A 21,855-nucleotide genomic window follows, 5' to 3' on the forward strand; every position below is an offset into this window, starting at 1 on the left:
TCTGCTTAAAATATCAAAGGTATGCAAAAGGAACTCATTTTGTGGAAATGCCCATTAGACTAAACACTCATTTGAATATAATTATGTGCAAACAGAATGTGCCCTGTGAGTTGATTCCAGCATGTTTACACCATTAATCAGGCTTGATTTAATGTTTTTGTGCTTAGCACAAATGCACACTATGGCTTACATCTGGCACCAAGGCAGCAGAAAGACCAGCACATATGCAAATGTTAAGACAGTATTGCTGGGCAGGATCATAGTTGATGAGCAGTTTTGCCACTATAGTCTGCAGATATAATAAGACAATAAGAAGTAATCTATAACATATTCTGAGGTGCGGGTCCTTTCAAAATACTTTACAACATTCCCAATAAACCTTCACTACTACACTATTGGGGGTATTTTTCCAGTCTCCCTACATAATTATGATTGATGATATAGCGTTTCAAACCTAATTATGCACTATAGTTGTATTTATTAATGTTTTGCTCCGGGAGAGTTCAACCAATTACGTCATTGGTTGATTGAGCCTGCTGTCTGATCTAAAAATGAATAGTAGTTCATTTTTAGTAGCAATTATTGTGGCCTTTTTTGTTTCGCCGATTGCACGATCACGCTAGCAGCGAGTAGATATGGTTGCCATTGTTCAATAGAGCCATTGGACTTGTCTCAACGATGTTCCTATCTGCCATGATATTGCAGGATATCTAGGTTGACTCATTATCCCTGGCTTTGTAAAGACTACAGCATAATGGGAGCCCTACTTCCTTGTTCCCACCCTCAAAGACAGGCTTTTCAAAACGGGGAAGGTACTGCTTTACAGGTTCACAGGAGCTATGCTACTATGCACTGTATATCCGAGATTGCTAAATTATTCACTACAATGGCTGCTTCTGATGATTCCGCTTTCCAAGAAGAGCTGGAAGCCAAATTTTGGGGGGATGTTAATTTACATAGGAACATACAGCCCTGTTTATTTGAGTCAGAATGCACTGAAGAGGAGTTGAAACAGCAATAAAAATAATAGTGAAACCAGCAAGCTGCGGCGGCAGCCTAGACCAGGTGGACCAGGTCAAAGGAAGGCAAATGACAAACAAGTAAGTTGTTTTGCTGTTGGTAGCTAGCTAGCAATATAACCTCACTTTTTACACAAGGCAGTGTTGTCAGTACATTACAATTTGGTGATCTATTCACCCATAACGGGGCTTGCTAAAAACAGTACAAGCCAAGCTTGCCCAGTTTAGCTAACTAGCTAACTGGTCCAGTATATAGCCTTGCTACTGTTATTTTCAAATGTCTTTTTAATGTTGTTTTATTTCTTTACTTACCTACACACACAGACACACACACACACACAGAGACACACACATACATTTTTTTTCGCACTATTGGTTAGAGCCTGTAAGTAAGCATTTAATTGTAAGGTCTACTACACCTGTTGTATTCGGCGCACGTGGCAAATACACTTTGATTTCATTTGTTTGCTATACCTAAAATGTACTGTAGTCTAGCATTATAGCTACTGTAGTTAGCTAGCTAGCCTAGCTAGACTCAGTGCCTCTTATTAGGAGCAAAACAGGATAAATGTTTTGATGATAATGGCGGAGAGTAAAGGAACGACTTTGGGTTTATGACTCATATTAGTATTGGAGTAACTATACTTGTGTGTTGTAGGTAGCTAGCTAACGTGTGTCTGTGAGATGCCTCAAATTCTACACCATGCTGCTACAGTAGGAATACAGACAGTACACAACGATTGCCCATTAATGTCTAATAGCGTTTTCGTTGTTCTCTCACAGACAATACCGCTTGGATGCAACGAAGTTAATGACTCTCAAGAGGAGATGTGAAAGGAGCCATAAAAATGTCCTGTAACACTTCATTTTAAAGGGTCCTTATTACAGTGTAATTACACATCTAATTACACTAACAAATATTATAGTTAACTGTAACAACTCCTAGTTACAGTGTAATAACAACATGCAACTGGTAGTAATTGCGGTATCTACAGTGCATTCGGGAAAAGTATTCCGACGCCTTGACTTTTCCACATTTCCTTACGTTACAGCCTTATTCTAAAATGGGTTAAATCGTTTTTTTTCCTCATCAATCTACACACATCATTTTAAATTTTTTTGCAAATGTTTTTTTTTTTTTAACAACTGAAATATCATATTTACATGAATATTCAGACCCTTTACACAGTACTTTGTTGAAGCACCTTTGGCAGCGATTACAGACTCAAGTCTTCTTGGGTATGACATTACAAGCTTAGTACACCTGTATTTGGGGAGTTTCTTCCATTCTTCTCTGCAGATCCTGTCAAGCTTTGTCAGGTTGGATGGGGAACATCACTGCAAAGTTTTTTTTTAGGTCTCTCCGGAGATATTTGATCCTGTTCAAGTCCGGGCTCTGGCTGGGCCACTCAAGGACATTCAGAGACTTGTCCCGAAGCCACTCCTGCATTGTCTTGGCTGTGTGCTTAGGGTCATTGAACTGTTGGAAGGTGAACCTTCACATAGGGCTGAGGTCCTGAGTGCTCTGGAGGAGGTTTTCATCAAGGATCTCTCTGTACTTTGTTCCGTTCATCTTTCCCTCATCCTGACTAGTCTCCCAGTCCCTGCTGCTGAAAAACATCACCACAGCATGACTCTTGACATTATGCAGAAGAGACGCTTGGCATTCAGGACAGTCTTGGTTTCATCAGACCAGAGAATCTTATTTGTCATGGTCTGAAAGTCCTTTAGGTGCCTTTTGGCAAACTCCAAGCAGGATGACAGGTGCCTTTTACTGAGGAGGGGCTTCCGTCTGGCCACTCTGCCTGATTGGTGGAGTGCTGCAGCAATGGTTGTCCTTCTGGAAAGTTTCCCATCTCCACAGATGAACTCCGGAGCTCTGTCAGTGTGACCAATGCGGGTTCTTGGTAGAGGTCGACCGATTATGATTTTTCAACGCCGATACCGATTATTGGAGGACCAAAAATGCCGATGCCGATTAATCGGCTGATTGTTTATTTATTTATTTGTAATCATGACAATTACAACAATACCAAAGGAACACTTATTTTAAGTTAATATAATACATCAATAAAATCAATTTAGCCTCAAATATATAATGAAACATGTTCAATTTGGTTTAAATAATGCAAAAACAAAATGTTGGAGAAGAAAGTAAAAGTGCAATATGTGCCATGTAAGAAAGCTAACGTTTAAGTTCCTTGCTCAGAACATGAGAACATATGAAAGCTGGAGGTTCCTGTTAACATAAGTCTTCAATATTCCCATGGAAGAAGTTTTAGGTTGTAGTTATTATAGGAATTATAGGACTATTTCACTCTATATAATTTGTATTTCATATACCTTTGACTATTGGATGTTCTTATAGGCACTTTAGTCTTGCCAGTGTAACAGTATAGCTTCCGTCCCTCTCCTCGCTGCTACCTGGGCTCGAACCAGGAACACATCGTCAACAGCCACCCTCGAAGCAGCGTTACCCATGCAGAGCAAGTGACGTTTGAAGTTTGAAACGCGATTAGCGCACACCCCGCTAACTAACTAGCCATTTCACATGGGTTACACCAGCCTAATCTCGGGAGTTGATAGGCTTGAAGTCATAAACAGCGCAATGCTTGAAGCATTGCGAAGAGCTGCTGGCAAAATGAAAGTGCTGTTTGAATGAATGCTTACGAGCCTGCTGGTGCCTACCATCGCTCAGTCAGACTACTCTATCAAATCATAGACTTAATTATAATATAATAACACACAGAAATACGAGCCTTAGGTCATTAATATGGTCGAATCCGGAAACTATCACGTTTATTCTTTCAGTGAAATACGGAACCGTTCCGTATTTTATCTAATGGGTGGCATCCATAAGTCTAAATATTCCTGTTACATTGCACAACCTTCAATGTTATGTCATAATTACGTAAAATTCTGGCAAATTAGTTCGCGACGAGCCAGGTGGCCCAAACTGTTGCATATACCCTGACTCAGCGTGCAATGATTGCAAGAGAAGTGACACAATTTCACCTGGTTAATATTGCCTGCTGACCTGGATTTCTTTTAGCTAAATATGCAGATTTAAAAATATATACTTCTGTGTATTGATTTTAAGAAAGGCATTGATGTTTATGGTTAGGTACATTCGTGCAACGAGTGTGCTTTTTTCGCAAATGCGCTTTTGTTAAATCATCCTCCGTTTGGCGAAGTTGGCTGTCTTTGTTAGGAAGAAATAGTCTTCACAGTTCGCAATGAGCCAGGCGGCCCAAACTGCTGCATATACCCTGACTCTGTTGAAAGAGAAGTGACACATTTTCCCTAGTTAAAATAAATTCATGTTAGCAGGCAATATTAACTAAATATGCAGGTTTAAAAATTTTTACTTGTGTATTGATTTTAAGAAAGGCATTGATGTTTATGGTTAGGTACACGTTGGAGCAACGTGTACCTAAGCGATTATATGCAACGCAGGACAGGCTAGATAAACTAGTAATATCATCAACCATGTGTAGTTAACTTGATTGATTGATTGTTATGATTGATTGATTGTTTTTTCTAAGATAAGTTTAATGCTAGCTAGCAACTTACCTTGGCTTCTTACTGCATTCGCGTAACAGGCAGGCTCCTCATTGAGTGCAATGTAAAGCAGGTGGTTAGAGCGTTGGACTAGTTAACCGTAAGGCTGCAAGATTGAATCCCCGAGCTGACAAGTTAAAAATCTGTCGTTCTGCCCCTGAACAAGGCAGTTAACCCACCGTTCCTAGGCCGTCATTGAAAATAAGAATGTGTTCTTAATTGACTTGCCTAGTTAAATAAAGGTGTAAAAAATAAATCGGCCAAATCGGCCTCCAAAAATACCGATTTCCGATTGTTATGAAAACTTGAAATCGGCCCTAATTAATCGGCCATTCCGATTAATCGGTCGACCTCTAGTTCTTGGTCACCTCCCTCACCAATGCCCTTCTCCCCTGATTGCTCAGTATGGCCAGCTCCAGGAAGAGTCTTGGTGGTTCCAAACATCTTCCATTTAAAATGGAGGCCACTGTGTTCTTGGTTGACCTTCAATGCTGCAGACATTTTTTGGTACCCTTCCCCAGATCTGTGCCTCGACACAATTCTGTCTCGGAGCTCTGTGGACAATTCCTTCGACCTCACTGCTTGGTTTTTGCTTTTACATGCACTGTGAACTGTGGGACCTTATATAAACAGGTGTGTGCCTTTCAAAATCATGTCCAATGAATTGAATTAACCACAGCTAGATTCCAATGAAGTTGTAGCAACATCTCAAGGATGATCAATGGAAACAGAATGCACCGGAGCTCAAATTCGATTCTCATAGCACAGGGTCTGAGTACTTATGTAAATAAGGTATTTTTGTTTGTAATACATTTAAAAAAATTCTAACAAGCTGTTTTCACATTGCCATTATGGAGTATTGTGTGTAGATTGACGAGGGACATTTTTTATTTCATCAATTTTAGAATGAGGCTGTAACATAACAAAATGTGGAAAAAGTCAAGGGGTCTGAATACTTTCCGAAGGCACTGTAATTACAGCAGTGTAACAAATTATTATTGTTACCATGGTTGTTACACATGGGCAGGTTTCCACTAAATTCACTAACTTAGTGTTTCGCTTCTTCTCAGCTGCATACAGTAACAAATGTCACAAAGGTTGTGATCCCTCATGGATGTGATGGGTGTCTTAGAGATTATAGCCTATACTCAATAGGCTCTAATTACTTACCCTTGAATGTGCACTCAGTGTTGTTGCTAGCACTTGCCCTCAAAATAAAGTATACCATCAGGGGTAACTTGGTTAAGCTGGTAAAAACAGATCAGTAGGTCAGCCTCACTGACTGGGATCTAATATAGGTGTCAACCCAGATGTGGAAAAATACATTATTTCAAAGCGTAGTACATGTAATATTTGCCTAAGTACAATGTAATCACTAGCTGTTACACTGGATTTAGCTTGTTAAAATGAAGTGTCTCATGAGGGGTAGTTACCTGTAATTAATGTGTATTTATACAGTACATTACCCATCCTAACAACCTGGAACTCAGAATTAAAGCTTCTAGAAGCACTATATAAGTGGGAGACTAAACAAATTTGTACACCACAGAGTACATGTAATATCTGCGTAAGTACAATGTAATTACTAGGTGTTACACAGGATTTAGCTAGTTAAAATTAAGTATATCTTGACGAATACTTACTTGTAATTAGTGTGTATTTATACTGTACATTACCCATCCTGACATCCTGGCCCTCATTTTAAAGCTTCTGGAAGTTTCACTTAATTTCTGTACGCTATTGTAAAAGACAGATATAGCAACAACCATAAAAAAGTCAGCAAGAGGAAGATAATCTCTTAGGAACAGCTTTATTACATGATAACATTGCCATAGTTTTCCTGAGAGGACATTTGTAATGTAAAAACATTTGAATAGTTTACTTAAACATTGTTATCCGAGGTATCATTTCACAATTTAACATTTTTGTAAAAATATTTTTTTTACTAATCTACGAAGGCACAAGTGTCTGCAAACTGCCATAAATGTATCAACTGAAAAAGAACAACGAAACATGTGGTGCAGACATTCTTCTTTAAGAATGGTTATCTGAGGTAGCATTTCACAAAAAAATAAAACGACGGAAGCAAATATTTTTCAATGATCTACTAAGGCACAAGTCTCACAGCAAACTGCCATAAAAGTATAAACTGAAAAAGAAAAACACTTCTTTAAGAATTAAAACAGATTTTTCAGAGAGTTTTTCAATATATTAGGCTTCATGATGTAGGAGATGCAAAAAACATTCAAACTGGAAAATTTCAAAACACCATGTTGGCCTAATTAACAGAACATGGTTAATCTACCAAATCTTTGGTGTTATAGACCAAAGCTTTCCCCTTGCCTTCTTCTTTTATTTTAATTTAATAGCTCTGGACTGAGGGACCCAAACCATATTTTGCGATACTCCAGAAGTTTCTCTTTCTTAATGTTGTAATTTGTAAAGTTAACAATATTTTTTTTTAAATCTAATTTTTTTAAGCTTTTTTTATTTTCTATGGCAAATGAAAATACTGTGATCACAAAATACAATGACAGATCAATAACAGAACAAAAGTGAAATTATCTCCAGATCTACTTCTCCACACCTCCAACGGTATTTGAAGATGGGCCCAATATGTGCTTTTCTCCCTCCAAAAAATTCAGTCACACTTTATATCTCTTCTTAATGTTGTTGATCAGTTGTCCGAAGATGCCTCCCCTGTGTTTTTTGCCCAACCAGTAAGTCCATTCAATACATTTCAAATGGTTCTTCAACATTTTCTCTGATTGATTCCCTTTTAGTCTCCAGACCTGTTTTTTGATCATCTGCAAAGAGCGTTCAATGTGCTGTGTGTGGCTGCTCGAATGTGGATCAACAAAGTTCTGCCTGTGGTTCACAGTGTGATGCTGATAACCTAGTGGATTCAGCGCCTGCACATATGCTCTCCACGAGTCACTGTAGATGGTTGATCCTCTTTTGATGTTGTTTTCTAATGATCGGGATCAGTACTCTGCGTGAGCTTGAAGGTACCATTTTCAAATCGGGTCATCTATTACCTCTGTTGACCTCCAACATCCCAAAGACCCAGTTGTACTGTGAAATAAAAATTGAATAAAAGACATGACACAAAACGCAATACAAAGCAGACAGATCTGTGAAGTGTTCAAGTACTTTACAGTTTGGTAAACCACATATACAGTACTGTATTAGTGTCTATTCTTGTATCTACTCCATTGTTAAAAAAATATATGTATTTACATGGAAAAGAAAGATTAACACATCAAGAAGACTGCAATATCAACATCATCCTATTGAATAAAGTACCTTTCTTTTATGGCTGAATTTGGACTCAACGATAACCAAAAATGTCGCAGAAATCAATCGAATTTAATCGATTTCTGTGATGTCCGCCAAATTTGAAGGCGTTCCATTTCTTCAATCTTCTCAAAGCCTTTGTACACATACACACCTTTAAAACACATGAACGTTTGAGTTATACGTGTATGTCATTGTTTAAGTGAACACACACAAACACTATCATCCAGTGGAGGCTGCTGAGGAGGAGACAGCTCATAATAATGGCTGGAATGGAGTCAATGGAATGGTATCAAACACATGTGGTTGATACCATTCCATTGACTCCATTCCAGCCATTATTGTGAGCCGTCCTCCCCTCAGCAGCCTACCATAATATGTATACAGGTGTGTAGCCCGGATGACGCAACCTATGTGGTATACAGTGAGGGAGTGCTATGACCCACTGGTCTGGACAGGAGTCTTTGTTGGTGCAAATCCAACAGTTGTAATGGAAGGGGGCAGCGCTCGGGACTGTGTGTGGCTGTACATGTGGGTGTTTGATTGAGAAAGACACAGAGGAGAACAAAGCAGTAAAAGCACAACTCCCTTCATTATCGCCGCATCGTTCTGACAACATCAAACAGTCTCTCCAGATTCTGAAGTCAGGTGGACTTTGAGTTTGGTATCAGCCAGACTAACAGGTGTGAGCTTGTGTTAGCTGAATGTGCACAAGGGTTAACTTATTGTTTGTTCTTACTGATTACACATACAGACTTGCGTTTTGACAACGGAGGGATCAATAATTTAGTGCAAGGTCATGGAGATACTGTACATTTCCACCGGAAGAGAACGGCAAAATGCGTGCACGCATAATTACACTTCTTTGAACCGGAGACCGGTGTTTTTGCTAATATTTGGAATGACTCGGGTTATAAGCTTAAAAAGTGATCTGGATCTAGGCTAATTTATTTCTTACCTTTCTGAGCTTCTTTATTTGTGAACTACCAGCCAATCCATCCTGCTTCATGTCAATTTGAGTCATAGGCCTTGGGAGAAGCTGGTAATGAAATGTAAACCAATAGGAATGTTTCTATAGAACTATAGACAGAAATATGCATGCATTCAGGTTTACTGCTTGAGATGACTTCATATACTGTAGCTTAGTGAAGGCCCTATGCCTTAGTTTTAAAATGTCTCAAAGATCATTGACATGCCTAACAAAACAAACGTAGTTCCAGCACAGCTGCAACACTAACATGCTAATGTTGGCACACAAAATTGCAGAATACCCCTCTCATGTAATACAGTTCGTGCTCATGCGTCTACAACGTGCTTAGAGACTTCCCCATTGTTAATTGGTCAGGTTAAAAAGAAGTGTGCATCACTCAACAGGCCTAGTGAGTAAGCATAAAAGAGGACAGTGGGGGTATGGAGGCGTATAGATTGGCACTTTGCCAGTCACTCATTCGGGATACTATATAATGCAATCGGGTGCATAGTCCCTCTATTTTGCACACTGAATGATGAACAGTGGGTAGCTATAGTAATTGCACAATTATCAATATATTGAATAGGGTCAGGGTGTGCAATTTACATGAATTTAGTGGGTTCTCATTATCTAAAATGGGCTGACTTACCGGAAGATGAATCCCATCCGTTCATTTAGTCCATTATGTGAACTGACTTAACATTGATCCTTTCCGTATTGAGCATTTTGTTTTCCAGGGATGGTTACACATCCTATATGAAGTAATTACAGTAGTATAATGTTATTATAGTCACATACATTAACTTCTGCAGGCCCTCATAAACCGGGTCAGCAACAAAAGTATAAACAATGGAGCATTATATTTTCCTACGCAAATAGCACTTATCTATCATTATGTAATAGTGCAGAGTTACAATACTGTAGTGAACGGAGAGACAGGAACGGGAACCCTGGTCGTTGGGGTGAAACGCAAACACCCTATGCGTTGCGCAAACACCTCACAAGTACTCAACTGCAGCTTCATTAAATAGTACCTGCAAAACACCAGTCTCAACGTCAACAGTGACGTTGAGACTGGTAAGCTAAATTATCTTTTGTTTTAGGCAGGTTGGTTGTTTCGCAACAAAACCGACGCGTTGTGACAGCATTGAATTTGTCTGAACCGTCTCAGTGTTTCTCCTGCCGATGGGGCGCTTCCCCTTTAATTCCCTATTAAATAGCCAGCATCAGCTGCGCAGAAGTGGGTTGTGACAGTGTCGCGAGAGAGTAATTGTTCAAACCTCAGCTTGAAAGCTCGTTGATACCCAGTTTGTTTTGGTGTATTTAAAAGTGTGTACTGTAGCCGTGTCGCAGGATCAACCAGTATCGGATCTACTTATGTATATTGTTGGCAGGGGCGCCATATGGGGGGGAAAAGTTAGGACGATTCTAACGGCCTAATAAGAAATTATTAGAACATTAGGTACATTTTTTTCAATATTAAATCATTAACCTATCATCATTATTATAATAATTGATTTACAATGTACTAATACATCTAACGGTTCTTTATCTTTTCCTGTTTAGGACAAAAAGTAAACATGCAGAGAGCCTCTGTATTGCCCAACCCCCCCTAGCAGTGAATTGCGAGTGAGAAGTGCCGGAGCATCATGTCGCAGCTTCCTAAAGAAAAATCTGGCTTCCAAAAACTAAAAGAAAGAAAAGAAGGACAGGAGAGAGAAAAGAAAGGGCGACTGTATGTCACCCAATTTTTCACAAAGGAAGGTGGGTGTAGTCCTTGAGTGGTGGAAATTAACCTGTTAGCTTAATCCATAGTGAAATAGGCAACTTTTGCTCTCCTAACATTAGTTACTTAATATCTTCACAGAACATTCTGAGTGTACATTTCGCTCCTCTTTTAGCCAACATTTAATAAATGCAGGCAAACTTTTAGCAAGCTATTCATACTAAATTAGTTGTTGCTGCCCCTGCCTGGTGCCAGGCCCAACAGATGCAGTGTCAGGCTCAGCAGCCCTGTGTAGCCATCCCCATACCCCTGAACCAGCCCTACTCCTAACTGTAGAAGGAGGTGAGCAGCATTGTGTTGAATGACATGTCAGTTGGCATAGTTGCTGGTACTGCAATGCATTGAGATCTGGAATGTGATTCTCCAGTCAGGAAAAATCTCACTTGACACAAAGGCAACCAATATCAGAGCCTTAAAGGAAGAGATGCAGACTCTTAGAGATGGATGGGAGTCTCTCCTGTCTGAGGCAACACTGATTGCTACGCAAATGGATGTTGCATCTCAATTTAGCAATGAACACAGCTGCCATGAGGAAAAGGAAGAGATTCCATGATGAGACCTCTCAAGAGGAGACAGCTCAGGACAGTGCAGCAACGATGTTTCAGAACACAGTGTTTTTTACTGCTATGGACAACATCATAAGTGACATGGACACTGGGTTCCAGACCACTGCAAAAATTGTAGAATAATGTTCTGCTGTTCTGAAAGTTGGGCAGATTAGTGAGGATAAAGTCCCTTCTGTGTCCCAACCACTGATCATGAAGTATTCCAGAAATCTTACACCTGAGTTTCAAAATTAAGTAAGACACCTGAACACTGTATATGCTGCCACTATCCCCCGTAACTTGTCCCCTCTTGGTCTCCTGAATGCAATTTGTAAGATGCAGATGCAAAGCATTTTTGGAGAAGTGTGCATTGCTTTACGTATATTTTGCACACTGCCTGTGACTGTTGCTGGTGGCGAGAGAGCTTTCAGTAAGCTAAAACGGATTAAAAAAAACTATTTGAGGTCCACTATGTTCCAGGACAGGCTTTGCAGTCTTGCCATGCTGTCCATTGAAAGTCAGTTAGCTAGAAAGCTGGACTTCAAAGACTTGATCAGTGACTTTGCTAACAAGAAGGCTCGGCGCTGGGCTCTTGGTGAGTAAGGCTGTGCACGGGCCAGTGATAACTGTTAAATGGCATGGCTATGGATATTGGATCACTACACACATGATAACCACAGGCTGAGAACAGAATGAGAACAAGATATATCTCAAAGTAATGGCTGGATTGCCATAAAATTTGTTGTGCGCAATCAAGACCCCAAGTGGAAGAAACCTATTGATTTGGTGACCACTTGACCTTTCCTCTAGCGCCACCATCAGGCCTTTTCATTTCCATTTTGTTTTCCATTTCCACTTTTACAGCTGCTTATTTTCTAGTTGGTATGTATACTTAGTTAAAAAAATCTGCTTCTTTTTATTATTTTGTTTGTTATATGCTATAGATGATAATGTTAATTTATTTTAATTGAAGAGGTTAATGTATATTTAAGTTATATTTATTTTAAGTTATTCATTAATGTTAAGATCATTTTCCATTCAACAATTGTACCATTAAAATTACATTTAGACTGTAAAATCTTATAGAGGGTATCAGTCTTGCATCAAATAGTGAATTCTGCTGTATGCAGAATGTTGCATGCATGTCTGCACAGTGTTATATTTTCACAGCTCACTATCAGTAAGTATCGTACAGTAAATATTGGACTACAAGAGAGTTGCAAGTCTGCAAAGGTAGAGTTATTTAAAGCTTTGAATGGGTCGATTGGGTTCTGGAGGTGTGTGGTTACAGCAATTGTGCAGGGTTGGTGTGGCCTGTTGTAGTGGGGCCCAATGTGATATCTTTTCATGGGGCCCAAAATCCCTCGCTGTGCCTCTGAATGTCGGACTACTGATCTACGTTAGTCTTTGCTGTTCACCGTGGCCTTTCACGCTGGCAGATTGGATTGTCTGACTGATTACAACTTTTTTGCATATGGAATTTAATTTGTTTTGGTGCGATTTATACCGTGTTGGTTTATTTGTTCATTTGTAGTTGAAGACGACTGAGATTTCTGATCATCTTTATTGTGTGTGGAACAGGAGTTAATTTCAATCTGACGCAGCACTTACGCACCACTTTATTGTAGGACGATTGCGTGACTCAGGTCACTTATATACTGGGCTTGACTTTTTCTATGCCCGAGGTACGGACATTTACCATTGAACCAAGGTTGTTATTATTTGTGACTTATTGTAAGGGCTGTCTTCAGGAATGGACCAAAATGCAGCGGAGTTAGTATTCATCTTTCAATTTAATTAGAAAGAACACTATAACAAACAAAACAAGGAAACTGACAGCCAACAGTCCTGTCAGGTGCAAACACACTAAACAAGAAACAATTACCCACAAAACCCAAAGGAAAAACATGCTCCTTATGTGTGACTCCCAATCAACCACAACCCTCTACAGCTGTGCTTTATTGGAAGTCACACGGCCAAAATCAATGAAACAATAAAAAACACACACTCCCTTCTGCCACGTCCTGACCCAACTACACCCTCTACTGGTCAGGACGTGACAGTACCCCCCCTCAAGGTGCAGACCCCGGGATGCACCTAAAAAAAGAACACACAAGAAAATCCCCAATACTCCAACAAAAAATAACCCCTAAACAATAAGGGAGGGAAGGGAGGGTGGCTGCCGTCACTGACGGCACTGTGCTACACCCTCCCTCCCCAACCCACCTATCCTGGAGGTGGCTCAGGTGCAGGACGTGGACCTCGCTCCACCTTCGGCGTCGCCCACTTTGGTGGCGCCGATAGCTGCGCCGGGTAGACGGGCCACTTGGGCTGACCCTGGCAGACAGACCACTCGGGCTGGGCAGGAGGGCCCCTCGGGCTGGGCCGGAGGGCAGGAGGGCCCCTCGGGCTGGGCCGGAGGGCAAGAGGGCCACTCGGGCTGGGCCGGAGGGCAGGAGGGCCACTCGGGCTGGGCCGGAGGGCAGGCAGGGCACCCTGGCAGATCCGGGCAGGCGGGCACCTCTGGCAGAACCGGGCAGTCTGGCCACTCTGGCAGTTCAGGGCAGTCTGGCCACTCTGGCAGTTCAGCGCAGTCTGGCCACTCTGGCAGTTCAGCGCAGTCTGGCCACTCTGGCAGTTCAGCGCAGTCTGGCCACTCTGGCAGTTCAGCGCAGTCTGGTCTCTCCGGCAGTTCAGCGCAGTCTGACCTCTCTGGCGACTGTTGACTGGCGGGCAGCTCTGACGACTGTTGACTGGCGGGCAGCTCTGGCGACTGTTGACTGGCGGGCAGCTCTGGCGACTGTTGACTGGCGGGCAGCTCTGGCGACTGTTGACTGGCGGGCAGCTCTGGCGACTGTTGACTGGCGGGCAGCTCTGGCGACTGTTGACTGGCGGGCAGCTCTGGCGACTGTTGACTGGCGAGGCAGCTCTGGCGACTGTTGACTGGCGGGCAGCTCTGGCGACTGTTGACTGGCGGGCAGCTCTGGCGACTGTTGACTGGCCGGCAGCTCTGGCGACTGTTGACTGGCGGGCAGCTCTGGCGACTGTTGACTGGCGGGCAGCTCTGGCGACTGTTGACTGGCGGGCAGCTCTGGCGACTGTTGACTGGCGAGGCTGGGTTGACACACTAGACTCCTGATGCGCGGGGCTGGTATAGGACGTGCCAGCCCGGAGACACGCACCTCCATGCTAGTGCGTCTGGCGGGAAACACCGGACCGAAATGGCGCGCTGGCGGTCTTGATTGTAGGGTTGGCATCACCCCTTCCGGCTCGATGCTCCCTTTGCCCTGGCACCTGCGGGGCGCTGGTACTGGGCGAACTGGGCTGTGCGTCCGTATCGGCGAGATGGTGCGTACCACAGCGTAACATGGCGCCCTCGGCCTTAATTGCACCTCCCTGTAGTCACGGGTAGCTGGCTTACGGCTCTTCCCTGGCCTGGCCAAGCTACCCGTGTGCCCCCCCCCAAAAAAATCTTGGGGCTGCCTCTCGGGTTTCCTAGCCAACCGTGTTCCAGCGTAACGTTCCCGATGGTTCCTCTGTCCAGCTGCCTCCACTCTCCTGAGTGCCTCCACCTGTTCCCATGGGAGGCGATCCCTTCCGGCCAGGATCTCTTCCCAGGTGTAGGCTCCCTTGCCATCCAGGACGTCCTCCCATGTCCATTCCTCCCTTTTTCTCTCCTGTCGCTGCTCCTTCCTCTTCCGCTGCTTGGTCCTTGTTTGGTGGGTAATTCTGTAAGGGCTGTCTTCAGGAATGGACCAAAATGCAGCGGAGTTAGTATTCATCTTTCAATTTAATTAGAAAGAACACTATAACAAACAAAACAAGGAAACTGACAGCCAACAGTCCTGTCAGGTGCAAACACACTAAACAAGAAACAATTACCCACAAAACCCAAAGGAAAAACATGCTCCTTATGTGTGACTCCCAATCAACCACAACCCTCTACAAATCAATGAAACAATAAAAAACACACACTCCCTTCTGCCACGTCCTGACCCAACTACACCCTCTACTGGTCAGGACGTGACACTTATATTGATTGTGTGATTATTGTGACAATAAAACCAACATCAAATAACAGTTGTTTTGAAGTTATTTCCAATATTTTTAAGGGTTTATGAAAAGTGTATTTCCATACTGACTTTTACATGAGTCCTTCGTATTGGTGTAGACTTGACGGACCAGACTCATTCCCTCACAAACAAAAAGGAGAAATCTATATTTTCTCTGGTAGGCACAAGCTAACAAACAACAACCTCAAGTCAAAACCGTTACAGCGTGCACAACTATGGGGCAAAACAGACAAGGTTGGCTTAGATAGTTGACAACATGTAAACTATATTTCGTCTCCAGTGTTAATTGAAAACATAAATAAATGAGCACTTGTTGTCTCTCAAAAACATTGTCACAGTTGTTGGTTAGCAACCTAGCAAATTTTGCCATATTAGCATTAACATGAAATCAGTCAACTCCTCAAAACAAGACATGGTATCAATAACAAAATGAACTAGCTGAAACGAGTCACTTACGATTCCCCACATGGCAGTTTCTTGTCATTATTGGTAGCTATCTGGACATCCAGAATCACAGCCCCATTGAAGCGTGTGCATCATTTTCGTCAGCTAACCCATCTATTGAAAATATATTTCACAGTGGTTTAGATGGTACAATGATTCTCTACACATTGCCTGTTTTGTCACATAAACTGAAAGTAGGTGAACTATTAGAATTTTAGCAACCAGGAAATTGTTATGACTGTCCTGTGAGGATCCAAATAAATCAGATCAGGTTTGCAATGTATGACTTCAACCAGACCCCCTTTCACCCGCAGAGGGGGGTGGGAGGGAACTGGTGGGGGTTAACAACTCACGCTCTGTTGTAAATCAAACAGAGAAGATTCAGGTCTCCCTCTCCAAATTCACCCGAGGAATGTGCTTTGTCTCAACAGATCTTTTTGCCGCTGAAACTCTAGCACGTTCAAAAGCGAATACTGGAACAATATTTTGAATGTCGAATGTGGAGAATGCTCAGAGGCGATCTAAAGAACACTAATGTCATTACGTTTGTTGTTTTGTGATATCATTAAAAATGTTATAAAGGAAATACTGTAGCTTGGAAAGTATACCCACTACATGTGTGAAGTGTCCATCCTATGTGAATCCAAAGCACATTCAATAAAGGAAGGTGATAGATATAATCAAATGTTTTATTTACATGCATTTATTTCACCTCATACTTTCTTCTGACCCTCCTGGGATTTAAAATATTGCCTTCTGTTTAGTTTACTGTACATAGTAGAGTGTAAGGAAAAGGTAAAATACAAAAGAGAGTTTACAGTATGTGCAGGTAAGGTAAAAATAGGGACACTACTGTGAAACCATATGGCATAATTCTGTTGGGGTAAGTGTCCTCCGGGGGGAGGGAGGACTTACTCCGGTAGCTGGACAAAATACCCCTTTCCTAAAATATAAATTGTATTAAATAACTACAAATCTGCCAACTGAAGCTATCATCCACCTTCATTTTTTTCTGAAATCTGCTTTTTTGTGTCAGCAAATAGACATTGATCTTAGAGTGTGTGTTTACCCCAATGTTTTATTTGTTTTGTGAAATGCTATCTCAGATTCTTAAGGAAGAACTTCTGCACCACGTGATTTGTTTTTCTCTTTTAGTTGATGCTTTTATGGCCGTTTGCAGAGAGATTTGTGCCATAGTAGATGTGTGAAAAATATATGTTGTTACCTCAGATAACCATATTTAATAAGCAAACTATCAAAATGTTTTCGCACTAATGTAAAGGAAGAATTTGGCAATGTTATCATGTAATAAAGATGTCCCTAACCTGACTTCGTTATGGTTGTTGCTGTATCTTTTGTTTTAGTTTAGTTTATTAATTTCACCATTTTAAAAAACAAGCACACATAAAACGTGAAAAAGCCATACATGCACATGAGTAAAATCATTGAGGATAACACACAATAATGTCTGAGACTTATTTCCATTGTGGTCCTCTTGAAACAAGATGGCTAGGCAAGATCGAACACGGTTGAACACAGTATTTCAACGAGATAATAAAATAAAGAAGAACATCTATCTCATCATTGCAGTTACATCATAGGGGTCATTCATATAGGCACAGAAGACATTAAAATGTTTTTAAATGTGTTTTTAAAGTTGCCCAGAGAGTACGTCGTTTTTATGGGCAGAGTCAGATCATTCCACTCTGAGGCTCCAGTATACAAGAAAGTACCTTTCCCAGCATTACTCCTGAACATGTATAAGTACACATTAAAAACACTTGATCTGGTGCTGTGATTGTGTGCATCCCTAACACTGGGAATCTGGTTGCAGAACCATAAATACTCCTGTAAATCAAACCCAGTCTAATCTGGGACATCCTAGCCTTAACAGGCAGCCAGTTGAGTTCCTGAAGCAGCTCCTGCCTATGTGAGTACGTGGATTCACCGTCAATACTACCAGCTTATTCTGGGCTATCTGGAGCTTCTGTCTTTCATAATAAGGTACAGAAATTAAGTAAAACTTCCAGAAGCTTTACAATGAGGGCCAGGATGTTAGGATGAGTAATGTACTTAATTACAAGTAAGTACTCCTCAAGGTACACTTCATTTTAACTAGCTAAATCCTGTGTAACAACTAGTGATTACATTGTACTTGGGCAAACATTACATGTACTATGCATTGAAATAGTGTCTTATTACTCATCTCGTATTAGATCACTGTCAGTGAGGCTGACCTACTGATCTGTTTTCGTAAACTCAACCAAAGTTAACCCAGATTGTACACTTTATTTTGGGGGCAAGTGATAGCAACAACATTGACTGGAGATATATTTTGAACAGTATACATTCATGGGTAAGTAATTAGAGCCTATTGAGCAGACACCCATCGCATACACAAGGGATCACAACCCTTGTCAAAGTTGTTAACCTCTCTGGGGCAGGCGGGACGAATTCGTCCCACCTACGTAACAGCCAGTTGAATCCTGTGGCGCGATTTTCAAAACCTTTGAAATGCTATTACTTCAATTTCTCAAACATATGACTATTTTACAGCTATTTAACCTCTATGGGCTAGGTGGGACGCTAGCGTCTCCCCCGTGGTGCACTCCATCAACAGCAGGTGCATTTCAAGAGCGGCAAATTTGAATCCAAATAAATGTCAAAATTCAAATTTTTCAAACATACAACTATTTTACACCCTTTGAAAGATAAACATCTCCTTAATCTAACCACGTTTTACGATTTCAAAAAGGTTTTACGGCGAAAGCATAAATTTAGAGTATGTTAGGACAGTACATTTACAAGAGTTGTGTGTAATGTTTTGTCAATTCAAAGACAGGGTCACCAAAACCATAAAACCAGCTAAAATGATGCACTAACCTTTTACAATCTCCATCAGATGACACTCCTAGGACATTATGTTAGACAATGCATGCATTTTTAGTTCTATCAAGTTCATATTTATATCCAAAAACAGCGTTTTACTATGGCATTGATGTTGAGGAAATCGTTTCCCTCCAATAACCGGCAGTCAAGTCAACACCACAAATTAAATAATTAAAATTAGAAAACATTGGTAAAATATTATATTGTCATTTAAAGAATTATAGATTTACATCTCTTGAACGCAATCAACTTGCCAGATTTAAAAATAACCTTACTGGGAAATCACACTTTGCAATAATCTGAGCACTGCGCCCAGAAAAATACGCGTTGCGATACAGACTAGACGTCATGTTGGGGAGATCTAAAATCGAAAATACTATGTAAATAATCCATTACCTTTGATTCTCTTCATCAGATGTCACTTCCAGGTATCACAGGTCCATAACGAATGTAGTTTTGTTCAAAAAAGCTCATCATTTATGTCCAAAAATCTCCGTCTTGTTAGCACATGATCTAAGCCAGCCGGACTTCTCGTCATGAACGAGGGGAAAAAATATATTTACGTTCGTTCAAACATGTCAAACGTTGTATAGCATAAATCATTAGGGCCTTTTTTAACCAGAACATGAATAATATTCAAGGTGGACGAATGCATACTCTTTTATAACGTATTGGAACGAGGGTACCCAACATGAACTCGCGCGCCAGGTGTCTAATGGGCCATCATCGTTCCATGGCTCTTGTTCGGTCAGATCTCCCTCCAGAAGACTCAAAACACTTTGTAAAGGCTGGTGACATCTAGTGGAAGCAATAGGAAGTGCCAAAATATTCCTCAGCCCCTGTGTTTTTCAATGGGATAGGTTTAAAGGTAATACAACACATCAGGTATCCACTTCCTGTCAGAAAATGTCTCAGGGTTTTGCCTGCCAAATGAGTTCTGTTATACTCACAGACACCATTCAAACAGTTTTAGAAACTTTAGGGTGTTTTCTATCCATATATAATAAGTATATGCATATTCTAGTTACTGGGTAGGATTAGTAACCAGATTAAATCGGGTACATTTTTTTTATACAGCCGTGCAAATACTGCCCCCTAGCCCTAACAGGTTAAAGACAAGACTCTCGTTAATCTAACCACACTGTCCGATTTCAAAAAGGCTTTACAACGAAAGCAAAACATTAGTTTATGTCAGCAGAGTACCAAGCCAGAAATAATCAGACACCCATTTTTCAAGCTAGCATATAATGTCACAAAAACCCAGAAGACAGCTAAATGCAGCACTCACCTTTGATGATCTTCATCAGATGACAACCCTAGGACATTGTGTTATACAATACATGCATGTTTTGTTCAATCAAGTTCATATTTATATCAAAAACCATCTTTTTACAATAGCATGTGACGTTCAGAACTAGCATACCCCCCGCAAACTTCCGGCGAATTCACTAACAATTTACTAAATTACTCACGATAAACGTTCACAAAAAGCATAACAATTATTTTAAGAATTATAGATACAGAACTCCTCTATGCACTCAATATGTCCGATTTTAAAATAGCTTTTTGGTGAAAGCACATTTTGCAATATTCTGAGTACATAGCCCAGCCATCACGGGCTAGCTATTTAGACACCCGGCAAGTTTAGCACTCACCAATTTCAGATTTACTATTATAAAAGTTTGATTACCTTTTGTTGTCTTCGTCAGAATGCACTCCCAGGACTGCTACTTCAATAACAAATGTTGGTTTGGTCCAAAATAATCCATCGTTATATCCGAATAGCGGCGTTTTGTTCGTGCGTCCCAGACACTATCCGAAATGGTAAATCAGGGTCGTGCGCATGGCGCAATTCGTGACAAAAAAAAAATCGAAATATTCCATTACCGTACTTCGAAGCATGTCAACCGCTGTTTAAAATCCATTTTTATGCCATTTTTCTCGTAAAAAAAGCGATAATATTCCGACCGGGAATGTCCATTTAGCTAAACAGAGGAAAGAAAACAAAGCTTTCGGTCGACGCGGGCACGAGCCTGAGTCTCACAGTACTGTAACCAGCCACTACCCAAACGCGCTACTTTGTTTCAGCCAGAGCCTGCAAAGCCACGATTCAGCGTTTTGCCGCCTTCTGAGAACCTATGGCAACCGTAGGAAGTGTCACGGGACAGCTAAGATCCTCACTCTTCAATAAACAGAGACAAGAAGAACGACACCTTGTCAGACAGGCCACTTCCTGCATGAAATCTTCTCAGGTTTTTGCCTGCCATATGAGTTCTGTTATACTCACAGACACCATTCAAACAGTTTTAGAAACTTTAGGGTGTTTTCTATCCAAAGCCAATAATTATATGCATATTCTAGTTACTGGGCAGGAGTAGTAACCAGATTAAATCGGGTACGTTTTTTATCCAGCCGTGTCAATACTGCCCCCTAGCCCTAACAGGTTGAATTGGACGCAGCTGAGAAGAAGCAAACAATAAGTTGGTGAATTTAACCTGCCCATTTGTAACAAGTATGGTAACAAGCATTCGTTGTTACACTTCTATAATTACAGACCACAATTACTACTAGCTACATGTCGTATTACACTGTAACAATGAGTTGTTACAGTTAACTACAATACTTGCTACTGTGTAATTACATGTGTACACGTGTACATGACCCCTTAAAAAGGCAGTGTTACCCAATTCTCTTTGTATAACAGTGGCTCTGAACACCTCACTGCACCACCCAAACACACCATATGCAAGTATTCCCTTGTAGCACTGTAATATTTATTTTAAGCGTTAGTAATTGGGGCGGCAAGTAGCCTAGTGGTTAGAGCGTTCGACTAGTACCCGAAAGGTTGCAAGATCGAATCCCCGAGCTGACAAGGTAAAACTCTGTCGTTCTGCCCATGAACAAGTCAGTTAACCCACTGTTCCTAGGCTGTCCTTGAAAAAAGAATTTGTTCTTAACTGACTTGCCTAATTAAATAAAGGTAAATGTATATATTTTTTTCTTCTACTGTATATATATGCAATACATTGCCATAACTGCAGACTGCTGTGTAAACTCACCTCGGTCTCCAGAGCAAATGTCTTGAATACAAGTGCAGTGCCTTCAGAAAATATTCACACCCCTTGACTTTTTCCACATTTTGTTTTGTTACTAAGGGATTAAAATTGATTTAATTGTCTTTTTTTTCAATAATCTACACAAAATTCAGAAGGCACTCGCACATCTGAGCAATCGTATTGCAGGTGCATGGCAACAGTTGAAACAGGATGAA

The 21,855-nt window shown here is 41.0% G+C and overlaps 2 long non-coding RNA genes across 5 annotated transcripts; one reads left to right on the forward strand and one right to left on the reverse strand.

The window, feature by feature from the left end:
- Positions 1-812: 812 nt before the first annotated feature.
- Positions 813-17,009, forward strand: LOC123744286 (uncharacterized). 2 transcript variants are annotated; one of them, XR_006770871.1, is made up of 3 exons: positions 813-1,100; positions 10,414-10,611; positions 16,127-17,009. It is a non-coding gene; the product is annotated as an uncharacterized lncRNA (long non-coding RNA). The 2 variants fall into 2 exon arrangements; XR_006770870.1 differs by lacking the exon at positions 813-1,100 and adding an exon at positions 10,041-10,309.
- On the reverse strand, positions 6,372-10,023 carry LOC106613512 (uncharacterized). Of its 3 annotated transcripts, none has more exons than XR_001330496.2 (5): positions 9,767-10,023; positions 9,497-9,599; positions 8,836-8,916; positions 7,887-8,031; positions 6,372-7,655 (listed from the first exon to the last, which is right to left on the reverse strand). It is a non-coding gene; the product is annotated as an uncharacterized lncRNA (long non-coding RNA). The 3 variants fall into 3 exon arrangements; XR_006770868.1 differs by having other exon boundaries at positions 9,762-10,018; XR_001330495.2 differs by lacking the exon at positions 9,767-10,023 and having other exon boundaries at positions 9,497-9,760.
- Positions 17,010-21,855: the final 4,846 nt, after the last annotated feature.

The sequence above is a fragment of the Salmo salar genome, chromosome ssa01 (assembly GCF_905237065.1).
Source record: "Salmo salar chromosome ssa01, Ssal_v3.1, whole genome shotgun sequence".
In the NCBI taxonomy this organism is placed as follows: Eukaryota; Metazoa; Chordata; class Actinopteri; order Salmoniformes; family Salmonidae; genus Salmo; species Salmo salar.